Source organism: Coffea eugenioides, chromosome 3 (assembly GCF_003713205.1).
Source record: "Coffea eugenioides isolate CCC68of chromosome 3, Ceug_1.0, whole genome shotgun sequence".
NCBI classification, from domain to species: domain Eukaryota; kingdom Viridiplantae; phylum Streptophyta; class Magnoliopsida; order Gentianales; family Rubiaceae; genus Coffea; species Coffea eugenioides.
In genome coordinates, this window is record NC_040037.1 from 43898532 (window position 1) to 43911913 (window position 13382).

Sequence of the window (13382 nt, forward strand, 5' to 3'; positions counted from 1 at the left end):
AATCGTTGGCAGTTATTTGGATTTTCAAGGTTCCAAAAGGTGGTATCCCTTTGTTTTTTTTTTGTGAATTGGATTAGTTCTTTTATTCCTAGCTTTCTTTGTTAAGATGTCGTTTGTACATGAAATTTATATCTTGTAAAAGCTATACTAATTCAAATAAAGTGGTTTTCTTATGGTTTTTTATTTTAAATTTTTGCGTGTTCTTAAGGTTTTTATTTTGGGATTTTTGTGTTATTTTTTTGGGTGTCACTGTAGACGTGTACATAAACTACACGTGTTTAAAAGAAACTCGAATTTATATGCACCTATAGTTTCTTTAGAAACGTTAAGCATGTATAACTTTATTCCAAAATGGACAATGAATTTCATTTCATAGTCGTGTATACCATAGAACTTTCCATTTTATTCTCCTCTTCAATACAAATGAACCGATCCTTCATAATGATGGTCCCATCATCAGCTGAATTTCACTTATAGCACATAGTATGTCAATGAATAATTATAGGAATAATTTCACAAAGTCCCGTGGAGGCTTCTGCTAATTTCAACTAGCACCTTTTTAATTTCGAATATTTCTCTTACTTCATAGTTTTTGGAAACAAATTTACCCCCTGTGAGAAAAAGTGAATGAAAAAATTTGAAAGGAAAATCTAAAACCAAACGTCATTCTGAAATTACCCTTGAAGCTCTCAAAATTATGAAATGTAATACACTTTAAAAATGGAATAAAAAAAGAAGAACAAGAAGAAATTGGTCCAACATTCTTAATACAAAACAAGAATAAATAAGTCTCATATCTGTTGACCGGTAAGCCAATATAACTATTACCAGTGCAACGTTGTTTCCCGTGAGGAACTGATTAAAAAAAAAAGAAGCTCTTAATGCAACAAAAATTAGCATGCCATTTCCTATTGAATTAAGTGGTAATAAGTTCTTAGCTTTTAAGTGGAGCGAGCAAAGAAACTTAAGTCCTAGGCACTGTTCTCCAAAGCACAAGGATGGCAAGCTATATGAGAGAACTCCTTGCAATTAGCAACATACTTGAGGATCAACAATCGAATTTGTAGTTTTGGTCATAAAGCAGTAATAAGAGATTCCAGGAGCCATAACAATGTATACTTTTTTGTTCAAAACAATGTATATGAGTTACACTTTTGCTGTATAAAATGCTACTTCTTCCATTGGAAATTTTAGTAAAATGATCATTTGAGTAAAATCAACAAGTACTAATTTTTTGTAAACTCACTTTGATTTGAAGAAGTTGTTACACTAAGGGTATTATAGACAATTTGGACCTTCTAATCATGATACTGACAAGGGAGGATGGTGTAATATTTAAAATTAGAAAGGTGAAATTGTCGAAAAACTTCAAGGGAGATTTCTGAAATTATCCCATAAGTGAACAAATTAATTACTCAATAAGACTAGGTAAATTATAAAAATGGTAAGCTTATAATTTATTAATAAAACATCCTTGAATTCCGGGTCGTATCTTTCTTTAACTTGTGACTTGTCCGATCAGTTGAGGTATATAATGATATGATAATTCTATTAGGTTTTCCCCTTTATGATCGTTATATTCAAGATTAATTATAAAATAACTATAGAAATAATATCTTTCAAATACCTTTTTATCTCAAATATATTATATCACAAAAAATGTCATAATAATTGTTCCAAATAATATTTCAAACAATCTCCTATCCACAAAATTATTAGTATTCAAGGTCAAATAGAGAAAAATATACATAAGGCAGTAAGCGAAAACTTATACGGCACAACAATTAGATTTTCATTGCCTTATGTAGAATCAAAAAAATGTATCTTTTCCATTATCATTTCTATCTATCAATAATTTCGCGTTTTTCTCATCTTTGAAAGCCTTCAACCCCAAGATACACTCTAACAACTTTCGGACTAATTAGTATTGTTTGTTCCTAGGTTGCATGTTTTACTAAAAATCAATCTCATGAAATTGTAAATGTCAACACCTTATGCATTAAGTTATCCCCATGGTTTTTAATGTAAACTAGATATGTGAATTAAACCTTCTACTTACAATTTCTTGTATTTTATCATCCAACCCAACTCCAAGCCCCAACCAAACATAGAGATTATTGTTTGAATAAAATTAGGGTTAATTTCAAAAACCTTTCCTGAAGTTTTTGACAATTTTACTTGGCACCCTCAAATTTTAAAAAACTCACTTGGCTCCCCCATTTTAAACTTTTTGTAACATTGGAAACCTATTTCAAAATATAATATTAAAAAACTCATTATGGGAGGGAGAATACAATTTTATTCCAAATTTGCCCTTTTTGTGATTTCTTAATTATCATTACACACCAAATTTATCTCTTCACTTTTGTAAATTGATCAATGTAGTTCTTTAATGAAAATTTAAAAGTTGATAACAAAATCAAAAAACTCTTTAATAGTTTTTGTGTCATTGCGTTGAACAAGAAATGTTAAATTATTTAAAATAATGTTAAAAATAATTTGAAATAATTTACAACCATGAGAATACATTTGTGTTCCAACTTAACAAAAAAATAGAAAATTCAAAAATATGTGAAAGATTTATAAAACTTCTTAAATTTACTCAAACGCTTTATAGTAAACAAATATTAATTTTGTAACTTGCAAAAATTTTAAATAAACTTTCAAATATTAATTCTTGTTATTTAAAATACACACTAGATTTTGTCCAATCAGAATAAACCTTCATACCTTTTTTTTTTATTTTTTATTTGTTATTAATATCCTCACTACTTTGGTAATAAAAGTAAGGCAACAAAAGGGCAAATTTGCAAAGACATTATATTTACTCTCACAAAATGAATTTTTTAATATTATATTTTAAAATGAGTTGCATGTGAGATTTTTTAAAATTTGGGGGTGCTAAGTGAAATTATTAGAAACTTCAAGAGAGTTTCTGAAATTATCTCACAAAATTATTCACATTTATCGTGCATGCCCATTAGTTTTGAATGCTTTTCAGATTAACTTCACTTTTTTAAAAATTTAAATCTTGAGATTTTGTTAGTGAATGACGGACTAGACTAAACTTTGTGTTTCGTTGCTATTTTTGCAGTTAAATTGTTTACAAATTTTAATTTTTTTGGGTTAAACCTTTAGATTACTTATCAATTATCATAGACTACATTTGAATCTTTTGTATTTTATTTTATTCTCCCTAACCATTCCGTAATATTCCCGGATGGTTCGACACAGTTCTACTTATTGTCTAGGAACATTCAATATGAACTATGAAAGAAAAAATCGAAACAAGTTTTATAGCTAAAGAATCTTGGAAATCTATTTCAGTCTATCTCAACTAACTCTGGCAGATTATAACTTAATGGCCACAACAAATTTGGTAAAATTGCAGGACCAAAGTACTCCTTCAACTAATTGACACCAAATCTTCGCCCAAACTACTGGCAGTAGCTATCCAAAGCCAGAAATATTTCAGAGACTATAATCTCAATCAATTGTTTGATTTTTTTTTTTTTTTTAACTTTCAAGTTGGCATATTGTTACTTATGCGTGCATGTATGTGATGTGGTTATGCACAAGATTGCATGGTTAAGTGGTGTACACATTTTTCGTATTTTCCTGTGCACACTTCTAGAACCAATTCGCACATAGTTACAACAATATTATACAACAAAGTGTACACTATCCTAGATGTTCTAGTTAGCCACGCATGTGATCCCTAGCAGTGACTATCTCACAAGTAACTTATTTCTCCGAGAGGTTGTCAAGGTGAAAAGACTCTTGAATCCAAGAGTCTTTGATAAAGATGATTTCATCTGGGCAATAGTTCAGAAAATGAAGGCCGAATTCGATAAATATTAGGGTGAATGCAACTTATTAATGGCAATTGGTGCCATTTTGGATCTAAGGCAGAAAATGTGCCTTATAGAGTTTTCCTTCCCCAAGATTTATTCGTCTTAGAGTCGGAAGAAAACCTAACTAAGGTTCAAAAAGCACTCTTTGACTTGTATGAGACATATGTTGTTGTAGCTGGTAGTTCAAGTGAGAGTAAAATTGAATGCAATGGCGATGCATTTGATGGCTAGAATTCAAGACAACAAAAGTCTTCAAATTGGGATGATTTTGCTAAATATATTGTAGAAGTACAAACTTTTGGCCCCCACAAATCCGAATTGTTAGATTATCTAGATAAGCCTTGCCATCCAATTGACTCATATCCTAATTCATTTGACTGCTTAGAATGGTGGAAAGTCAACAACATCGCATGCTCGATTTTATCTAGATGCCCTCCAATATCTTGGTTGTTCTGATGACCACAGTAGCATCTGAACCCACATTCAGTGCCATAACTACAGTGACTAATTTATATCAAGCTGCATTGGCTCTAGAAACGATCCAAGTGTTGTTGTGCGCTGGAGATTGGTGTAGAAAAATGTAAGGGATCAAAATGAAGATGAAGGTGAGTTTTAGATGACTAAGTTTTACCATTTGTTGATAAGTTTACTACTTCATTTCTAGATTCATATTAATTAAGTTATATATATCATATGTGTATATTGCTTTGGTGTACGCAGCAAATGAGGACAATAAGGAAAATGACCTCCAAAGATTTGATTGCCGATTCAAATGTGACTCATATTTATTTATTGATCTAATTTGGTCTTACTTGAATGCTTAAAATTTGATATTATTTTGTCTTTGCCGTTAGGACTTGCTAGCGGTGCCAATGGATGGCTTGGATTATTGGAGAATGGAGAACTTTGTTGCTGTCTTATTGCATGCATTTTCCTCTGTTTGATTTGTAAATGTGGATTGGTGATTGTTCATTGAACTAGTTGTATTTGGTTAGTCAACTAGTAGTTGGACTAGTGAGCTAGTTTGAAGCCCAGTGAACCTCTAATAGTGATTTGCTCATTGCTATTGTTCTGGACTTGGGCTCATTGCTGTTGTTCTAGACTTGGACTAGATTAATTTGGCAACCTGACAGTACTTTTAGCTTCTTAGGTATATAATTGTACTCATCACATCACATTTCCGTTTCTATTATGGTATATACGTTAATTCACTTTGCTTGGTGGTTGTTGGACTAGACAACAAGGACATATTTGCAGCTCTGAACTAGAAATTGTAGCAGGCCACAAGATCGAGCTCGAGCATTATTCGAGCTCAGTAAGGCTCGCATTGATTCGATCTCTATGTGAGTCAAGTGCGAGTTCTATGAGCAATGCATTGAATTCGAATTTGACCTCTAATAATGCTACTTACTCGAGTTCAAGTATTCTTTTTGCATGTCCAGTCATGTCAAGTCAAGTTCAAGTATGATGATATACTTGATTTCAACTTGACTCGACTCAATTATAGCCCTACAAAGGCCGAAGAAGTATATGTTCCTTATCTCAAAGCACCATTAACACATCAGTATTCCTGTTCTTTTCTCTTCCCTTCTCATAAAACCTTGAATAACAAAATGTTTTCTTATGGTAGCACATTCCAGTGATTGATAGTTATGCAGATGGGATAAATTATCTTGAACCATCTTAAGATTTGGTGCTTTACCACATGACTCCCTTATGGTTTAATAACTTATACATAAATCCCTCATAATTTGCATTAAAGTATCACAATTAGTTTTTTGTTAAAACTAATTGTCAATATTAAAAAACCAATTAAGAAGTAGTGAAAATATGAATTTATCAGTTTATTAGTTTGACAGTTCGACTTTGACTTTTCAATATTTACCATTAGTTTTAACGATAAAACTAATGAAAACTAATGGTGACACTTTTGTCAAAAATTATGAAAGGTTTATGTATAGATTATTAAATTATAAAAGAGTGATGTGATAAAGCACCAAATTATAAGAGAGTACCCTATGCAATATGATTGATGAATACTACATTACCGACGCTTTTTCAACGCAAAACCACGGGTTTAGGCTATTCTGGAATTTTGTGGTAGGGGCGCAAAGCGTGCACCAACCTTTTGACAATTTTTGCTATTTGATGTCAATTTGATAGAGAAATGTGTTTGCTCTTGTCAAGGTAAAAAGGTCTTAAAATTGTCAACATTCCCTTGAGAGAAAAAGGGTTAGTAAAAAAAAAAAAACACAAAAAAAGTAGTTATTGTTGATGATGCATTGATGCACCCTTTTCAACAATGACTGCTTTTCATGTCCTTTTATGTTGCAAAAGGGACAGACCTAACTAATCCGCTGTGCCCTTTTTCGACATACCACCGGCATTTACCAAATATGCACGTTTTGTATACATTGTTTGTATTGCAGCTAAAAAGTAAAATTGATTGTGGCAATCAAAGTACGTGACTTTGTGAGCATCTGATTATTTTATTTCGTTGATCTTTTAGTTATTCCTATGATCAACTCATTGGTTTGATCTTTTAGTTATTCCTATGATCAATTCATTCGTTTAGTTGGGAGGTGCTTCAAGAAGAGGAAAAGACTGCCATGGGAACTCAAGAAATATATGTTAATTGGAGGTATAGTTTTAGATCAATTAGGAAAAACAAATTGGGAGTTTTCAGTAAATGTGAAGAGTTCCTCTGGTCTCTAGGTGAATTTCAGCACGGATGTGGTTGATTTTTTCTTGTTTTTTTGTTTGGTACGGATGTGGTTTATTTGTTCCAATGTGATTCCTTGGCACACTAGTGAATGTCATTCAAATGAATTTTTTTTTTTTGAAAAAAAAAAGAAAGAGAAGAAAAGAAATTAAGAATGGACGCTTGGAATGCATTGAAAAATTAGATTTACATTTTTCAAGTTTCACCTTTTTTGGCTTAAAAAAAATAAAGGATTTGGAGGACGGTAAATTAAACCCATAACACGGTCCAATCAAGTGATCACCAACTTGGAAAAAGGCTTTATTGCGGTTTTATAGATCATTTACCAATAAGAGATTATTGATCTACTTACCCCAAAAAAAAAAAGGAAGAGATTATTGAACGCGAAAGTAAATAACCATGGTAAAAGGGAAAACCACAAAAATAAAACCTAATACGGATCCTGTTGACAAACGATATTTGCATTAACAGCCTCGGATCTTTGATGATTGACACAAGTTTGAGCAATGAAATTCCTATATGAACCTCTCTAATTCCTGTGGGTGCAAACTTCTTGATATTATCTCAACCTACAACTTAACGAGTTAGCAAACCAAAGTTTGCTAGAACAGCGTCATAATCAAGTGCGTTTCTTAATTAATAAGCTAATGTTGAATACTTAAGAGAAACCTCTAAAGTATTCAAATGAGCTCACCAAATGCAGGAGATAGACTCAATTTTGCTGGAAAATTTGACTTGTTCCTAATGAAAAACATTTAACCCTTATTTATAGGGTCTACAAGATATGAAACTGACTCAAACTAGGAAATTGAATGACAATCTCGGCCCATAAGTTTTCTTAAGCTGGCCGACACTTAAAAACTCTTAAAGTAACTAGGAAAAAGTCACTAAAAATAACACAAATAACTACTAACTAATTCGATGCACAACTTGAGACAAAACTAATGAAACAAATGCTGAAAATTTCGGTCCTTATGCGTTTTTTTACAAACAACTTCAGCAGTCTCTTTAGTGAAGAAATAGCTCCATACTTTGAAACTCCGTGCTCACGTCAAAACCACACTAAGGCCTTCACGTAAAAAAAAAAAAGAAAAAAAAAGAATCATGTTTCTCAATCATGTATGCACACAGCAAAAGAATCATTACACAACCAAAAAAGGGAAAAAAGGCTAAATAACGTCAATAAATCATGCTAATTTGACTGGCACTCATTTTATTTTCCATATTTGAAAAGAAAATGAGGAATTTCGGTTTTCAACTCGATTTTCATTCTATTTCCCTCAAAAGTGCAAGGACATGTCGTGTGACTGATATTTCAAAGTCAAAAAAAGAAAAAAATAGAGTTTAATATCTGACACATGGGCCACAGCCCATGACCACATTTTCTTTTAAATATGCTATTGATAGGAGCATAATTTTTGAATGCGGGAGTGCCCATTGTGGCATAATACAACGGAGAAAAGATTTTAGTCCCTATTTCGCGTTAATTTCTCAACTTTTGGAGGAACAAAACTCTTTTCGGGAGCGGCTGAATTTCGAAAGAAAATTTTATATATCTATATAACAAGAAAGCTTTTATGATGTCTGTCATTGTTCTTCCGGATGAACACAAAGAAATTGGTACCAGTCTCTTTAAAATACATGGCCTACAACTTGACCATTGGTTTCACATTTACAGCGATTGAAGGGTTTTCCTTTTTCTTTTTCTTTTCCTTTTCTCAAATTTCATGATAGTACTTGTTTACATGTCTAATTGCTTGGTGCCAGTAGGGATGTTCATGGACCGGTTACTTTGCAGGCCAAGTCCATTAACATAGCTGCTCTACCGGTTCACCGAAATGGTAAACCATATTCATCCAAGTTAATATTAAAGGGACCCTAAGCTTCCTAGTGCTTAATGCCTCGGTTTAGACTAAGGTCGCAAATATGTTGAGTCGAGTTCAATTTTGGTTTAATCGAATAGTTTTATAAGGGTCGAACTCAATGAGCTCTCAATATAAAGTTCGAATTCAAGCTTGAGCTGCTTAAAAAAAATTTATTTTATTTTAAAAAATAAATAAAATAATAATTTTTCTTAACAAATAATAAAATATTAGGAATATATATATATGTAATTTTATTGTTAAAATAAAAAATAATATATATAAATATATATAATCGAGTCAACTCACAAGATAACGAATTGAGTATCTTTGATCTCGAATTCGACTCGACCGAAGTCAAGTTGAGTTTTGACTCCAATTGTTCGTAAGCGGTTTGATTCGTTTGTAACCTAATTCGGACTTGCACAAGGAAAGCCATATGATTTATTAAGAGGTTGTTTGTTTGTTTGTTCAAAAAGATTATACTCCTTCCGTCCCACTTTGATAGTCTTGTTTTCCTTTTTTGTCTGTCCCAAATTGTAGTCCACTTTCTAATTGAAGAATGTAGTTGTATTTTAATTTTCCTAAAATACTCTTATTCAATGTAAGTTGTTGTTACTATAAACCTACCCCATTTAATGAGAGTTGATTCTTTTTTTACCATCAATTCAAGTTCCCATAAAGTTGTACCATATTTAATGTAAGGGTATTTTAGGAAAATAGCAATCTAAATTTATTTTTTCAATAAAGTTAACTACTTTTTTTAAGGGATAATTGCAGAAACCTCCCCTGAGATTTCTGACATTTACACTGACCTCCCCTCTAGGTTTAGAAATTGCATTCACCTCCCTTGAACAGTAACAATTCGTTGCAGAAACCTCCTTGACAGCTTTTGTAGAAGTGAGATAAGAATTTTCTTCCAATTTTGCCCTTACTTGCTTAACAATTATTATTTGTTTGACAATTGCTTAACTAATTATCTAATTAGTTAATAGTTAAACTAATTAACTATTAACTAATTATCTAATTAACTATTAACTAATTATCTAATTAATTAATTAATTAATTAACTAAAGCTGTTGTCTGTCCGAAACTAACAAACTATTTGCATGTTAAAGTAATTAACTAATTAACTAACTAACTAATTAACAAACTATTTGCATGTTAAACTATATGCAGTACGCATTACCTATTTAAAGTATCGGCTCTTTATAGGTATTTTACTTTCAAACATTTAATTTATGATAAAAATATCAATGTTTGTAAGTAAAATTCAAAAACTGTTACAGTAATATTCTTACAAAAAGGGAGGGGCATAGGACCATAAATTAAATGTTTGAAAGTAAAAATATTGATATTACTGTAACACTTTTTGAATTTTACTTACAAACATTGATGTTTTTATCATAAATTAAATGTTTGAAAGTAAAATACCCATAAAGAGCCGATACTTTAAATAGATAATGCGTACTGCATATAGTTTAACATGCAAATAATTTGTTAATTAGTTAGTTATTTAATTAGTTAATTAGTTTAACATGCAAATAGTTTGTTAGTTTCGGATAGACAACAGTTTTAGTTAATTAATTAATTAGATAATTAGTTAATTAGATAAACAGAAATTAGTTAATTAGTTAATTAATTAATTAGACAATTAGTTAGTTAATTAGTTAAGCAGTTAATTAGTTAATTAGTTTAACATGCAAATAGTTTATTAGTTTCGGATAGACAACAGCTTTAGTTAATTAGTTAATTAGTTTAACATGCAAATAGTTTGTTAGTTTCGGATAGACAACAACTTTAGTTAATTAGTTAATTAGATAAACAAAAATTAGTTAATTAATTAATTAGATAATTAGGTAGTTAATTAGTTAAGCAGTTAATTAGTTAATTAGTTTAACATGCAAATAGTTTGTTAGTTTCGGACAGACAACAGCTTTAGTTAATTAGATAATTAGTTAATTAGTTAATTAGATAAATAGAAATTAGTTAATTAATTAATTAGATAATTAGTTAATTAGTTAATAGTTAATTAAATAATTAGTTAATAGTTAATTAGTTTAACTATGCAAAAATAGTTTGATTAGTTAATAACTATTAACAATTAGATAATTAGTTAATTAGTTAATAGTTAATTAGATAATTAGTTATTAATTAATTAGATTATTAGTTATTTAGTTATTTAGTTAATTAGTTAAACTATGCAGAAATAGTTAATTTAGTGTAATTTTTATTAACAAATGTTTTGTTGGGTTTGATGAAAGTACTCATCACATTCATTTGGTAAAATTAAATCATGTCAGGGGTACTTTAGTAAATTGACCCACTTTTGCCTATTAAATTGCCTCCAACTTTTGATAGGGGAGGTCAGTGCTATTTCAAAATTGATAGGGGAGGTCCATGCTATTACTATAAAAGTCAGGGGAGGTTTCTGCAATTATCCCTTTTTTTAAACTGTGTGAAAAAGAAATAGAACTATCAAAGTGGGACGGAGGGAGTATTACACAAATCCAAGTATTGCGCATGGTCTAAGGAACAACATACTTCTTCAAGACCAGCAAAATCAAAACAGTATCTTTCCTCCAAACAATAATTTAACAGTTTAATTAACACCATAACATGTAACTTCATCGACAAATTCATTCCTGAATATATCCCAAAAAATGGAAACTCAAAATCTTTTTTTTTTTTTGACATCTTGAATCCGAATTGACGCTACAACTAAAACAAATTTGAATCCGGTTGAGACTAGTAATCGAACCATATCCGAGTCAACCAGCTTTCCAGCTGTTTCCAAATACCCCTAGCTAGGTGAGATTACACACGTGTGTCTCAGCGTTTGACTAACTTGTTGCAAAATCTTTGTTTGCACAAATCCTCCAAAATTTCATCCTTTTCTTTCCAAGCAAGAAATTTTACTAGCCTTTTTCCAAGAGCGATTGTATAAATGACACTTGAATTTGCTGCTAAACTCGCAATTACTTCAATAATAATTGCATAGAGCTTTGGATGAATACATGCTCAAGTTGATGATGGTTACATTCAAGGACGACCTTTTTTTTATTAATTTTGTGAGTATGAATATAGTGGACTGACTATTTTTTAAGCACATAAACCACACTATTTATTTGAAATTTTGTGACTTTGAACATAGTTGAATGATATACTGATTTACTCCAATCTGAGTTGCGTGAATAGCCCGATTGATTTGCCTAAAAATTGCAGAATTGGAACTACGGATTTACGTACTTGTGCAATTTCTCAAACTTAGGTTTGTAATGTACTCGGGTCAGAAATTGTTTAATTTTGATTATAACGAGGTATAAACTACTGGTTTTTTCATTCAAGGTTATGTGTATGCTGAACGTATTTTGGAATGGGAAGAAAAATTTTTGGACTGTAATCCGGGGCACTAAATATTAAGAGCAAGGGTGGCAATCGAGTCCAAATCGGGTTGGCGTGTCGAGTTGAGACCCGAGTATAACAGAAAATTCGCTGACTAGCCAACCCGAAACTTGACCCGAACCCGAACATTTCGGGTTAGCGGGTCGACCCAAAACTTAATTTTAATTTATTAATTTACCACTGTAAGACTAATTACATAATCAAGTAATACAATTTTAAATAAATAATCCCAAACCAAATCTAAAATAAATTAAAACACCGTAAAAGTGTTTTATCCCAAACAAAATATAAAATAAATTAAAACACTATAAAAGTAAAAAATAATATAATACATTATTTGTCCAAATATATAATAATTTCAAGTTCACACAAGTTAAATAAATTCATTTAGGATTAAGTAATTAATGCCTTTGGAAAAAAAAGAATAACTTAGTTTAGATAGATAAAATAATTTTTATAAATAATTTTTTATTCGTAAACAGGTTATCGGGTCAACCTATGCTTTCTTTTTGGGTTCATCGGGTTCGACCCGATTCTAACCCAAACCCGCGAAACTTCAACCCAAACCCATTAATTTCATGTTACGTTCGTATCGTGTTTTCAACTCGTGTCAGAAATTGCTACCCCTAATTAAGACCAACGCCTAATAGGTTATAGGCATATATCCAATGATTTGAAAATTGGATCGGACTAATCGTTTTGACTAGTTGAATCTTGAACAAGCCATGGCTAATATTTAGTTCTATTTTAATTAAAAAGTCAAATGAACATGTTAAACCCTATCAAGAACCGTTCGGATTGGTCAAAATCAGTAAAAAATGGGCCTTGAACCAATTTTTCATTAAATATTATCTTTTCTTTTTATATTAATTTAATATTAAAATAACTAAAAATTTATAAATTATTGAAATGAGGTTGAATCGATTGAACCAGTTGGATCGTGAACCGAAAGCTCATCTAGCACACTTGTTGATCCAGGTTTCAAAACATTGTATGTATGGTGGGTTTTGGAGCAAGCACCTCTCCATTACCCCTTCTTTCCAATTTCCTTCGCTACATATTTGGACGCAAGACACATATTTGGCGTAATTATCAAGGGTTAAGATTAATTTTCTTTAACCATGTTTGCTTAACCTTGGTTGAAGATGAAGTTTAACATCATTCACTTATTGTTTATCTATTTACAAAAATTTCCATTAGCTAGCATTCAATTATAGTTATCACATGGAGGTTATGCCTTTTTTAATTTTTTGATAAAAGGAACTGATGCTTGATTGCCCAACATTTGGAAAAATAACCCATTTGAAAAAAATACAAAGTATTTATTCTTAGTAAACATTTTATATTTCTCTCTTTTCTTTTTCTTTTAACTTTGACAAAGAAAAAGACACTATGATTTGACGATAGAAAATATCATTATATTCTAAGAAACATCTACATTAATAATAAAAAAATTCGTATGTCTCATATAACAAATTACATAGCTAAATCTACCATCTTTATTAGAAGCATGCAACATTTGGCACGGAAATAAAAGTA